Source organism: Cucumis sativus, chromosome 1 (genome assembly GCF_000004075.3).
Source record: "Cucumis sativus cultivar 9930 chromosome 1, Cucumber_9930_V3, whole genome shotgun sequence".
Taxonomy (NCBI): domain Eukaryota; kingdom Viridiplantae; phylum Streptophyta; class Magnoliopsida; order Cucurbitales; family Cucurbitaceae; genus Cucumis; species Cucumis sativus.
The window spans coordinates 9,492,153-9,505,889 of record NC_026655.2 but is presented as its reverse complement, the minus strand read 5'-3'; the positions used below and the strand labels follow the sequence as shown (position 1 = coordinate 9,505,889).

The following is a 13,737-nucleotide window of genomic DNA, read 5'->3' as shown; positions in this document are numbered from 1 at the left end:
TGAAAATGAATATACATTAGACAATTTTCATACCATTTCTAGGCTTTAAAGTTTCTATCTTCACACACTATTTCAGTCAAAGAATATACATTAGACTAAATGGGTCAAATTGTTCAACCAATGATAGTTTATTTTTCTTTCGATTCTAAGAATGTTTGGTTTAATCCACTGTTGTCCCAAGGCTCGTAGTATTAGTCAATGAAGAAATATTTCATTTTTCCTTTTAGATGCTATCAATAATCAATATATTGTACAAAACATTGGTTATTCGGGTAAATAATTTTTTAATTATAACATAAACTGTTTTAATTTTATTTAGAGAACTAACTCATGATAAATACAAACTAATTCTATAAAATGACTTAGTGAGTGATGGGTTTGAGAAAAACCTTTTGGGAATACAACAAATTCATATAATAATTGCAACCAAGTCATATTACAAACATATGGTTTTCATCGCATCATACCATAATCAAACCATCACTACAAGCACAAATAAGTTTCACGCGCTTAAGTTATCACGCATTCCAAACTTATAACCGGAATCTGAGATTCTCCCCTCACCTGGACCTAGGACTCACATTCAACTAGCGTCACACGAGTTACCTGAGATTTCCACCAGTGTCTCGACACATTCAAGCTTTTCCTGAGATCTGGAATTCACATTCAATCAATGTCTTACCACATTCTAACTTTCCCTCAGACCTGGGATTCATATTCAACCAGTGTTTTGTACATTATTCTTCACCTAGATCTGGAATTCACACTCAACCAGCATCCAACACTAGGATTTCATCACAACTTGCCTCAACCTAGGGTTCTCCCCTCATCTAGACATGAAATTCACACTCGACTAGCGTCTGACGAGTTACCTAGGATTTCTACCAGCATCTTGCGATAAATCAAACCACACCACACCCACAAACCACACAATTAATAACAAGGGAGTATTAGCTCACAGTTACTCCTACCACAGATTATCACAACAATAACAAAGTCATGCACCAAGCATAAACACAAGGTTACGAAAGAATACTTGTAACACAACATTTATAAAACATTTCTCTCCAACATTACCTCACACTTTTGTAGTGTATTAAATAACTCATATTATATGAGTTCTTAAATTTTTTTAATAATATTATCTCAAAACTCATGTTATTCTTGATTTTGGAAAGTGAATTTCTTTTCAAAAACATGTATACTAAATACATGCCTAATATCTCATTGGAAAATCGGTAAACAAATAATCATTTATTGATGTGTCAAATAAGGAAGGAAAGAAGTTGCTATTATGGTTTTAGCATAAACGGTAAAAGGTGAATTTTTATGAAAAAGAATTAAAATATCAATAAAATGTTAAATCTTGATGAAAATTTATGGGTTTTTTCAAAAATATAACAAAGCGATCAAATATTTACACGGTATAGAATAATTTTGAAAACGAAAAAAAGCCCACAGACCCACAATGAAAAATACAAAAATTGCCACTATGATTAATGGACACCCGTACATAATATATTTGGTAAATGATCGTTTAGATTTTGTTATTCTCTACTACACGATCGTTTAGATTTAATCGTTTAAATTTAGATAGTCAAATCTAAACGATTTGTTTTTTAAAAAAAATTGTCCACGATCGTTTAAATTTAGGTAGCCAAATCTAAATAATTTTTTTCAAGATTCTTTGGTACATAATCATTTAAAATCAATTATTTTTTTTGTACACGATCGTTTAAATTTGGATAGCCAAATCTAAACGATTTTTTTTTTCAAAATTTCTTAGTACATGATCGTTTAGATTTTGTATACGATGACTTTTTTGAGATTCTTTGTACAAAATCATGTAGATTTGTCTATATTTTTGGTACATAATTGTTTGGATTTAGCTTTCCAATATCCCAACGGTTTTTTTCACAATCTTTTATACTTGGCACACGATCTTAACAATCAAATAACAGTTTGAAAAAAAATAAAAAATTGTTCTTTTATATTTGGTACGCGATCACGAATCAAATAATATTTTTTAAAAAATGGAGAAGAAGAAGAGAAAAGGACAATGGAAGGAAAAAAATTGCCAAAGAAAGAATATGAAAAAAAAATAGTCGATTTCATGAGTTTTTTTATTTTGTTACTATGCCGTAAATATTTTGGCATTTTGTTATATTTATATAAATTGACCAAAATTTGTTGAACAATAAAAAATAAAAATAATTTTGAGATTAATAATAAATAAATGTTTATATTTTAAAACAAATTAAAATGCATATTATTTTAAAGTTGAATGTTTTTTACATATAAAATAAAAATGTGACGAAAAGTAACAACATAATTGTAACAATAACACACATTTTTTTATTGAAGTTTTTTAAAGTGAAAAAATATTTACACTATATAGAACAATTTTGAAAAAGAAAAAAGTCACCAAACCCACAACATGAAATAACAAAAATATTATGCAATTAATTGGTCTCACACACGTGAAAAAGTGATTTCGTATCAAGTCTAAACGATCATGTACCTAGTCTAAACGGTCTTGCATTCAATCTAAATGATATTAGTAAGCAATCTTGTATCATTGTACCCAATCTAAACGATCTTGTATCTTTGTACTTAGTCTAAACGATATTCTACCAAATCTAAAAGATTTTGCAGCACGATCTTGCACTATTGTACCTAGTCTAAACGATATACTAGTGATAGTGGTCTATCTTATATCTCTGTCTATTTGGGATAGACAACTGATCGTTTAGATATTGGTACATGGTTGTTTTGATCATGTACCAGTATCTTTTAGATCTTATACCAAGAAGAAAAAAAGAAGATGATAGATGGAAAAAAATGAATACATTCTACAAGAGGAAATGAATAAATAATAAATAAATAATAATCTTAAAATTTCTATGAATTAAAATTTTTAAATTTTAAAAAATATAAAATGTAGACTTTAAAAAAAAATTTATATGGTTTCAGAAACCAAATGTTCTTCTCTCAGTTAAATCTCTTTGTGGTAGAGTAAGAGTTGTAGACCATCAACCATCACTTGGATGTCAACAAAAAACAGTTGTCTTGCCTGGGTTACGAGTATGAAAAAATCATTCTTGTGCTCTATTCTAATTTAAGTCAACTAACACAAATCATAGCTCGTTAATTTTGATACACGACTACTATTTTCAACCTAATCACATTTAAAAATGACAACCATAAGATTTTTATTTTTTAAGCTACATACTTTCATTGTTTTTGTAACTAAACAGGCTCTACTATTTTGTAGAGTTTTGTTTCTGTCATGCGACTTTGTGTGGTAGTGACATCCATTACTAGTGTAACTATTGTAAATAGTCACTACTGAATGAGGATCATGAGCAATCCACCGCAAGTTATCTGAAACCTCAACATCTCTCGTTGCAAGTTTCGTTCCAACCTAAGTAACAACAACTTGGACAATTAGAATATAAACGAGAAAGGATAGTGTTAAATATCTAATTTTGTATTATAATTTTCCTTGTAATCAAGCTATTATGAATGTTCGATTGTGTTCATCTTGAATTCATTTTTGGTTTTTTGATATATTTTAGTGGTGTTGTTGCAATGTACTTCCTTGTAAAATATAATATGAGGTTGAAATGTAATTACTTTAAATTTCATGATTATATAGATAAAAACTCTCTATATATGGTTACACATCAACTGTATTCTCTAAAACATATCGATTAGCTTGATGTAAAATCTCTCGTTAGTAACTTCACTTGACAATATTCTATTAAGTTTTGAATTGTCTGAATTGTCTCTTCACTTATGACAATCAATTCAGACAATCAAGTCTAATAGGATCTAGACCACGTACAAATATTGAATAATATTTAACGACTTCACTTATCGCGACGCCAAAAACGACGTCCGCCAAACTACGTCGTTGTATGACACTTTTCGCAACTTTTGGGATCACAACGTCGTAGGAGTTTACTATTTAATTTGTTATTTTACTTTTTCCTGACATACTTCTCAAACACGTCGCAGGAACACGAAACGCTTCATTTCATCGAAGACTTTCCACGACGTCTATCTCCAAAACCTCGTGGAAAGGTGAATATTTAGTTTTTTTTTTTTTTTTACTTTCTACAACGTGTCTCGGAGAGACATCGCGGTAAGTCCAAATATTTATTCAAATGATAAACTTTTCACGAAGCACTTCTGACCTACATCGCGGAAAAGTGAATATGTAATTTGTTTTTTAGAATTTTAGCAATGTGTATCCAAAATACGTCACATAAAGTCCAAATAATAAACGTTTTGCGATGTAGATGCCTTCAAATGTCACAAAAAGTATGTAGAGAAACGAAACTATTGACTTTTCGTAACGTGAGTGCGTGACACGTCACGAAAAGTGGAAACTAATAAATTTTAGATGAACTTTCGGCGACGTCAACGGTCCTCCACGTCACGAAAAGTTGAATAACATATTTATTTCTTTCGCCTTTCCACGACGTAGGTGTCCTCAAATGATGCGAAAAGTCTGCAGAGAAATAAAATGTTTCAACTTTTCGCGACGTGAGGGTGTGACACGTCGCGAAAAATGAAAACTAAAAAATTCAAAATTAACTTTCGGTGACGCAACGGTCCTCCATGTCGCGAAAAATTGAATAACATATTTGTTAGTTTCGACTTTTCCGACGTTTGATCTAGTGATGTCGTCGAAAATTCAACTTTCTATGACACTACTCTGACATACGTCGCAGAAAGTCGAAAGTAATAAATACGTTATTCAACTTTTGCTATGTGGCTACGTAAACGGCAAATGAAAAATATAAATATAGTTATCACCCTCGTTTATCTTTTGATACAAAAACTTAAATAAGTACACTCGAACTCCATTTATTTTAAAATAATTTCAAGATATTTATTTTGAAGCTATTGTCATTGTATCTCTCATCTCACATATTTTTTAATATCTAATATTTTTTTCATGTTTTCTTCATGTTTTCTTCATCAATCATTACAACCAAAACTACGTGAAAAATTAATCTATTTGTAATATCGTTCAAAGAAAAATGTTAAGTTAAACTAAAAAATGTTTTCAGCTTAATTACATCTAAGAAAAAAAACATACATGTTTCATAATATATACTCATATTACACATATATTTATGTATATATCTGTAGTACATGTATATATATACTATATATAAATTGTATATATGTAGTATATATATACAATATAAGTATTTTTATTTGTAGTGTAATTATTAGTTCTCTTGCCTTATTTAAATTTTGATTACATTGTTGACCAATCTTTGAATTTAACAAATTAATATCACTTATCCATTCATTTGATGCATTTTCATTCACGTCTACACATATCTTAAATTATAATAATAACACGATGTATAATATTTTTATTGTTTTATTGGATTGACAAGTTTTCATTTTCGATTTGGATTATGATATTATTATTATTAACAATAATTGTTTTGTTATTATGAAAAGAAATGATAAATCACAAATAAATAAATATACGGGAGATATACCTCCATTTTTTTGTCTTTTAAAGGGAACATACTTTGGGAAAAAAAATTAAAAAATTAAAAAAGAAAAATAGATTAATGTCAAATAAATTGATATGTATCCACAATAATAATACATAAGTCATAATAGTAAATTGATATTTACAAAACAAATAGTCATGACAAAATAATAAAAACTTAATAGTTATGCATAATAGTAATAAACTAAGCATCATGCTAGGGGTGTACATAAGTCTGGTTGGGCCGGGTTGAGGAAAAAATATGGACCAACTCAAAATGTCGGAGTTGGCAAAATATGAATCCAACCCAACCCAAAAAATTTGTCTTTTTTTCTCTATAATCTCTTCATATTTGTTTAGTGGGAGTGCCAGTGGAGTGAAATGGAAAACCAATGTATTAGAAAAATGGGTCAACTGAACCATAAAGGGAAGAGAAATGGACGAATTTTTTTTAAAAATAATGTATTTTGTAAAAGTATTTACAAAAATAGGGTAGTTGGGAAAGTATTTTCAAAAATAGGTGACTGAAGTCGTGTACGGGGTACACGACTTCCACAAATCGATTTGGTGTCGTGGACCGGGCTTACGATATCCGAGTGGAGTCATGGACCCGACCCACGTTTTCTGACTGGAGTCGTGTACCGGGTACACGACTCCCGTACAGCTGGCACATTTTGCCGCGTATGGTGGAAGTCGTGTACCCCGTACACGACTTCCGTACAATGAGTCAACGGTCAACAGTCCAGTCAACCGTAGGGTTCACGGGTGGACGTAGGGTTCAGAGGGTGTGGACACGTGTCGCGCATGCAGGAAGTCGTGTACAGGGTACACGACTTCGCCTATTTTAAAAGCCCTAAAATTCCCTCATTCTGCCTTCATTCCAAATATTTTTTCCTTCTTCTCTAAATTTTTCCTCTTCCTCTTTTTCGTTCTTCCTTCCTCTTTCCTTTCCTCTTCCTTCATCTTTCCTTTCCTCTTCCTTCATATTTCCTCTTCCTTCATCTAGTTTTCTCTCTCTTCATCTTTCATCTTTCCTCTTTCTAACCCATTCTTCATCCCAACTTCATCTTTCCTTTCCCCCTCTTCATCTTTTCTCTTCCTATTTCATTCTCCCTTCCAACTTCAAATTTTCTCTTCCCCTCTTCTCTTTTCCTCTCATCCATTTTTCCTTTCAAATTTTCTCTTCCTCTCTTCACTTTTTCTCTTCTATTTCGTCATAAAAGTATGTTTTTCTAAAAATCGTGGACAGGGTATACGATTTTGTTGTTAAAATTATTTTATTTTATTATTATGTTGATAAAATAATTTATTTTTTGTTGTAGGCTTCTCCTATCCTCCATTGTCGCATTCATCTATCTTTTGAATTTTGTTATATGCCTTAGAATTTTGTTATATATTTTTTTTTAATTTTATTATTTTTTAACCTTATAAATAATAATAATAATAATAAAATTATTATTATTATTATTAAAAATAATAATTATTAATAAAAATCAAAACCTAACCTAATTAATGTTAAATGTACTTTTTTTTCTTTCCCGATTGATTTGACTAATAATAAAATGATTATTATTATTATTAAAAATAATAATTATTAATAAAAATCAAAACCTAACCTAATTAATGTTAAATGTACTTTTTTTCTTTCCCGATTGATTTGACTAATAATAAAATGATTATTATTATTATTAAAAATAATAATTATTAATAAAAATCAAAACCTAACCTAATTAATGTTAAATGTACTTTTTTCTGATTGATTTGACTAATAATAAAATTATTATTATTATTATTAAAAATAATAATTATTAATAAAAATCAAAACCTAACCTAATTAATGTTAAATGTAATTTTTCTCTTTTCCGATTGATTTGACTAATAATAAAATTATTATTATTATTATTAAAAATAATAATTATTAATAAAAATCAAAACCTAACCTAATTAATGTTAAATGTACTTTTTTTCTTTCCCGATTGATTTGACTAATAATAATAATAATCATAATAAAATAATAAAAATAATCCTAATTTGACTAATAATAATGATTTGACTAATAATAAAAAAAATAATAGTAAAAATAATAATGATTTGACTAATAATAATAATAATAATAATAATAATAATAAAAACAATACCAATAAGAATAATAGTTTTAATATGATTTATAAATTTAATACAAGCATGAACATTTTTTAATTATATTATTTACAATCGTTCAGAATAATTTTGTTGAAGACGTACGTCGAGTCTCCATGGAAAACAATTTTGAAATTTTTAGTCCAATGTGTGACGAAGTCATGGGAGATATAGACAGCCTTGTTCAGCGGACTCGACGTTTAAATGTTGCCGACACAGATCGTAGACGCATTCGACGGCGACGACGACGACAAGGCGATGATGTCGTAGAGGGAGATGAGGAAGCTTCTTAAGTTGTATAATTTAAGTGTTTTTAAATTTTGCTAGAACTTATTCAAGTTGTATAAATAAAAAGTTGAACTTTTTTAAATTAATTATAAATTAGAAGTTGCTAATACATGATTTAGATGTAGGAGTATTCTTAATAATATCAATATATAATATATATTTTTTAAAAGTAGAGAACTAAGTATTAAAAAAAACGTTCAAAATTCTTATAAGATATCACTAATGATGTGTTTACCTTTGGTTTATTTTTTTAATTTGTTCATAATAAACATAAACTACCAAAAATTTGGCCATTTAAACAAAAACTAAAATTTTCACATATTTAAAGTTGAAGATTTAAACAAAAACATAAATTTTCAACTACCCTAATTTTGAAAATACTTTTTAAAAACACATTATTTTAAAAACAAATCCGTCTTTCACAAATGTTTTTACCCTAAAAATAGTTAATCTTTTAAAATATAATAATTTTAAAAACAATTATTTAGGAAGTCGTGTACCCGTACACGACTTCCGTCCACGTGGGTCAAACTCGTGCATACGTGGAGCGAAGTGGTCAAATGTGCTGACATGTGCATTTAGGAAGTCGTGTACGGGGTACACGACTTCGTTCAATTTAAAAAAAACACCTATTTTTGAAAATAGTTTGGGAAACAACCTTATTCTTATAATTTCTTTCCCAACAATCCTATTTTTCAAAATATTTTCACAAAACACATTATTTTTAAAAAAAATTCGAAATGGACTAGCAAAATATTAACCCAAGGAAAATGGGTTTATTGAAGCATGAAGTAGGAAACAAGGGAAATGGTCGTGCTCAAGCATGAAGGCCTAGGCTTATATATATATTATAACATGGTTGGGTTGAGTCAACCCGATCCCTTAAATACCCAACCTGGTAACCCGGTTCAAATATTTCTTTTTTCAATTTTTTAACCCAACCCAACGCTTACAATTTGGGTTGGGTAATTTGAATTGATCGGGTTATCGATTTTTTTTTTTAACAGCCATCGATCATGTAGTACACAAGAAAACAAACATCAATGGTTAGAAATCTACTTACCCAAATGTTTAAAAAATATTTCTCAAACTATTAGAAGGCTCCTAATATAACATTAAGTTTCAAGATTAGAACTTAATGGGCAAACCTTATTTGAAACTAATTGATGTCGCATAGTATAACAATATCAACTTAGTAATGCAAAATCAATTCAAATAGTTTCACTATCATGGGATACATGCCCCCGTCTTCATTGTCTCAATCGGGATACATGCCCTTTTTAACTCTCCCTCATCATCTCACTTATTCATTAAATTCACAATTTTGTACATAAAAATAATCTAGACATCGCAACAAGCCTAATGCAATGAAAATAGCTTAAATCAAAGCTCAAACAAGTGAGAACGGGCCGAAACAAGTTCAATAGTAGTTTCACTATTTTGTAAAAATCAGGCGCCGCGTCACTTTGGACTTTAAAATTATGTCAAAAGTGCATGTTTGTGCATGTTTTTTTTTATCCCAAACTGACTCTATGGCTTATTAGAGCCCAAAATCACTTGGTAACTCATTATTCACATCATCTTTTAGTTTCCAATCTAAAGTCTCTAATAGTTAATGTAAATCTCTCCAAGAATTGAATAAAATCACATCAACTTCAAGGATGTCTACTCTTGTTCATCGAAATTTGTTTGCTTCTTCAATTTCCACGATGAACTAAGGTAACTTTTAGAGAAATTTGGTGTACTTAATCTTAATCCTTTAAGAATCCTTGTATAATCTTGCATTCTTAATCAATCTTTTGGATTATTTCCTTTCATGCGTTTTAGTAAAAAGTTATTTAAAAGTAGATTTGATTACTGTATAATTTTAGAATTTAATTTCAATTCTTAGAAGTGTTAATCTCAATATTAAAGCATGATTGTTAATGATCTTAGATTGAATTATTTAGCATCATTTAGCGTCCTATTGAATTTTACTTTAATTGTTGAATTGAAATAATCTCAATTAATCTTTTTAAAGATAGAGACTATCTTACTTTAAAAAGTCTCAATTTGAATCTCTTGTTCTTAATGCAATTCTTGTAGATTCTTAATGAAAATCGTTGAGATGGAAATATAATCCCTTAAATTAGTATCAATCTTGTTGTTGGACATTTTTTCATTAATTTATGACAGTTGGTCCCATAAAGGCCAATTGATTGAGGATCAATTTTGATTGCAAATACCTTTTTAATTATTGATGAACCAAATAGTGAATTGGCTTGTTTTTATCCACACAACCTAGCTCTCCTAAATTTCTCAAGTTGTCAAACCCCTCGTTTAAAAAAGAGTGCTTAACAACTACTAGTAATAACTCTTGAAGTGTTATTGATAATAATGTACAATGTTTAAACCAAAATTAGTTATTTTTAGAAACTTTTTCCCTAAGTCAATTAAGATTCACTAGTACAAAAGTTTCCTCCTCCCTAGGCTTACTGCACTGTTGTCCATGATAAGAAAGGTACTTCAAAAAGAAAATGTCCAAGGTATGCAAATTTCATCAATGAAAAGTTCACAATGTTTAAAGTAGAGCAAAATAACCATTTGTAGTCCTTAAAGTTGGGTCGTTCTTAGTCCTTACAACAAAAACGCTACGACAATACATGTATGACAATTTGTAGTCCTTAAAGTTGAACAGTTTGACATATCCTTGAGGGACCAAAGAAACATAGTTAGAAAAACTTAATAAGAATGAGAATAAATACAAGTAAGGAGGTGGTATTGTCCCAAATTTCCACAACTCTTCTCAAACCTTCAAAATTCTATGGAAACTCATCAATAAACAATAGAGCTTTAGGTAAACTTTTGAAATTGGAAACTTACCATGGCTCTATTCGGTGCAAGTCCACATACTTTACTTTTTTTACCTTTGAGTTAAACAAACAATAGAGCTTTAGATAGACTTTTGAAATTGGAAACTCATCAACCTAGCCATATAAAGATCAAATTTTCTTTAACAAAATGTACGTTGAAGTGCTTCCAACCTGATTAAAAAAAACAAAACAGATAAGTCTAACACTTTAACAAATTTCTAGTGCATATTATGCATCTCAATTGATCACAACAAAATAAGATTGAACATAAATACCCATAAGCAATACCTTTTCAATGTTGACCATTAAACAAACTTCATTTTAATAAAAAAAAAATACGATGAGATACCAAATAGCAAAAATGAATGAAATGGGATTCATTATTCACTTAGTTTAACTTGAAGAAGTAAAATACAGGGGAAGAAAAATCAACAATCTCCTCAAATATGCCAATAGATTAGGGTAGACTTGATACTACAAATTACCATTAATCAATAAACAAACGACACAACAAAACGCAGAAGCTCCAATTTCAAAACATGTTATTAACATAATTGATCAAAATGGTACACTACAAGAACAATGTGGGATAAACAAACCATTGTGTTTTTTTTTTTTGGTGACTCTCATAAAATCCATAGATATTCACAACAAACCCTAAAGAGAACTATGTACATAAAAGACATGTCTCTAGAAACAAAAGCTAACGAGAAACTACTGTTCAACTTACTTTCCATGGTTTATAAACTTTAAGAAAGATTAAAAAAATATAACAAGATATATATATACACACCTTATATAGGACATTATGTAATGGGACAATGAAAAGTAAGTTCAATAAACTTTAATGTACCCCAATCTACCATAAACTTGAGTTCACTCAAAACCTTTAAGAAAATTGACAAATAGAAATATAATCAAGCAAACATAATCATTTTGTCAGGTACATGCAAGATAAACTATTCCACACCAACATATATAATTAGTATACAAATGAAATCTTTGAGTTTCACAAGCTAAACTCAATTTAAGCTTTGAACTAACAAGTCCAAACAATTTTCATTGTAATTCAATAGTTAAAAACGTACCTTGGAGCCCTTCCAATCCTATAAAAAAAACATATAAGTCTAGCACTTTAACAAATTTCTAGTGCATATTATGCATCTCAATTGATCACAACAAAATAAGATTGAACATAAATACTCATAAGTAATACATTTTCAATGTTGCATTTTCATAAAAATTCAACAAGCATTGTCACTCTCTCGAGGATTCTTCAAGCCCGAAGTATGAAAAAATGTTCAATGATTAAATCGTACTCCATTTACATGACAATTTGACAAAGTTGAGTTGATAACTCTCATAAAGCCTTTAATCCCCCTCCCCCCAATTTCCAACACTATTGTTGGAAAGGAACAACAAGATCTTTCAAAGTAAGGAAATAACTACTATGGAGATTTTGGATGATATTAATTCAAGCAAACGTTGATATACTACTAATATACCATACTAATTAGACTAAAACACTTTCAACGAGACTAGAATTATATAAAATATACTTTAAACCACAATAGTTGAATATGTATTTTGGTAGGGAGGTAGACACTACTTACTTGAACAAATAACGACAACGTCCTTGAAGTAAGAGAACTTTATGCTAATCCTCAATTCAATCAATTATTCAAAATGTCATAAGGTAGTCATAGGAAGAAAATATAGTTTAAAAACGTTGATAAAAAGTAGAGGTAAAAAAAGTGTATAGGCTTAAGTTTCAAAAACTTAAAACCAAAAACCAAATAGATAACATACATAAATTCCCTTGGAAAGTGTATAGGCTTAAGTTTCAACATACACATTCATACCTTTCCAATGTGTATAACATACATCGCGGTTTATGTTTCAAGCAGAGGGTGTATTTCAACATTTTCAAATTTACTCCTCTTGGAAAGATCTAGCATGGTAAGTGGCAAATAAAATTCTACCATACAAAATAAATCTTAATTTACCATCATTTTTTTGTTTTTCCTTTCAATATAGAACATGTAGTAGTTTTTGTTGCTACTATCCTTATTGTAAGAAAGGGAGAGAGAACATACCTATAATTATCAATAATCACTTCCCTCTATCCTTCAATCAAAGCAACTCAATAGTAACCATAAACAAAATATCAATAGAAAAATCAAAAGTACTAAAATTCACTTGGAAAATGCATAGACAAACAAAAAGTCTCTACACACTATCAAAGTTTAAAATCTCACATTTCATTTTTCATTCTCTTTTTCTCAAAGCTTCAGCCCATAGCCATGACATCTCCCTTGACCTTGATTTCCTAATTCGAACGAACAAATATCAATAAAAAATCAACCAAATTGTTCATTGAGGCATTTCATCAAACACATTGTAAGCTACCAAAATGTTTCATCACATAGCCAACCATAAAGAAAAAATGTAGATTCAAATTAGAAAAATGATTGTAAACAACAATATTGAATAGGATGGTAGACAAAACAAACACATATCTCATATAAAAGCAAAACTATGAGAGATGTTTTTCATAAAAAGAACCATCAATATATCACATTGTGGGTAAAATGAAAGCATTTGAAGTTAATATACTGTATAAATGCAAACAATAGAAATAATGGTTGAGATTCACAGTGAGTTCAGCGGTGCAAGGGGTGTTGGGTGGTTGCATCGGCTGAAGGAAAGAAAAAGAGGGATTTTGCGCGTTGTTGACCAAAAGTCTAGTCTTTTCCGGCGTACGTGAGAGAGGGAGAGAGATGGTTAGCGGAAGGGAGGAAAAATCGAAGAGGGGCGACGTGTGGATCTTCCACAGAGAAGAAGAAGAAGAGAAGAAGAAGAGAAGAAGAAGAAGAAGAGGAGGTAGAGAAAAAGTTTTGGAGATGTTTTATTTTAATAAATAAATTATTTAAT

General features: G+C 29.6%; 1 long non-coding RNA gene across 1 annotated transcript; it reads right to left on the bottom strand.

The window, feature by feature from the left end:
- Nucleotides 1–10,468: 10,468 nt before the first annotated feature.
- On the bottom strand, nt 10,469–10,855 carry LOC116401781. The gene is made up of 2 exons (XR_004214144.1): nt 10,814–10,855; nt 10,469–10,639 (listed from the first exon to the last, which is right to left on the bottom strand). It is a non-coding gene; the product is annotated as an uncharacterized LOC116401781 (long non-coding RNA).
- Between the last annotated feature and the right edge of the window lie 2,882 nt (nt 10,856–13,737).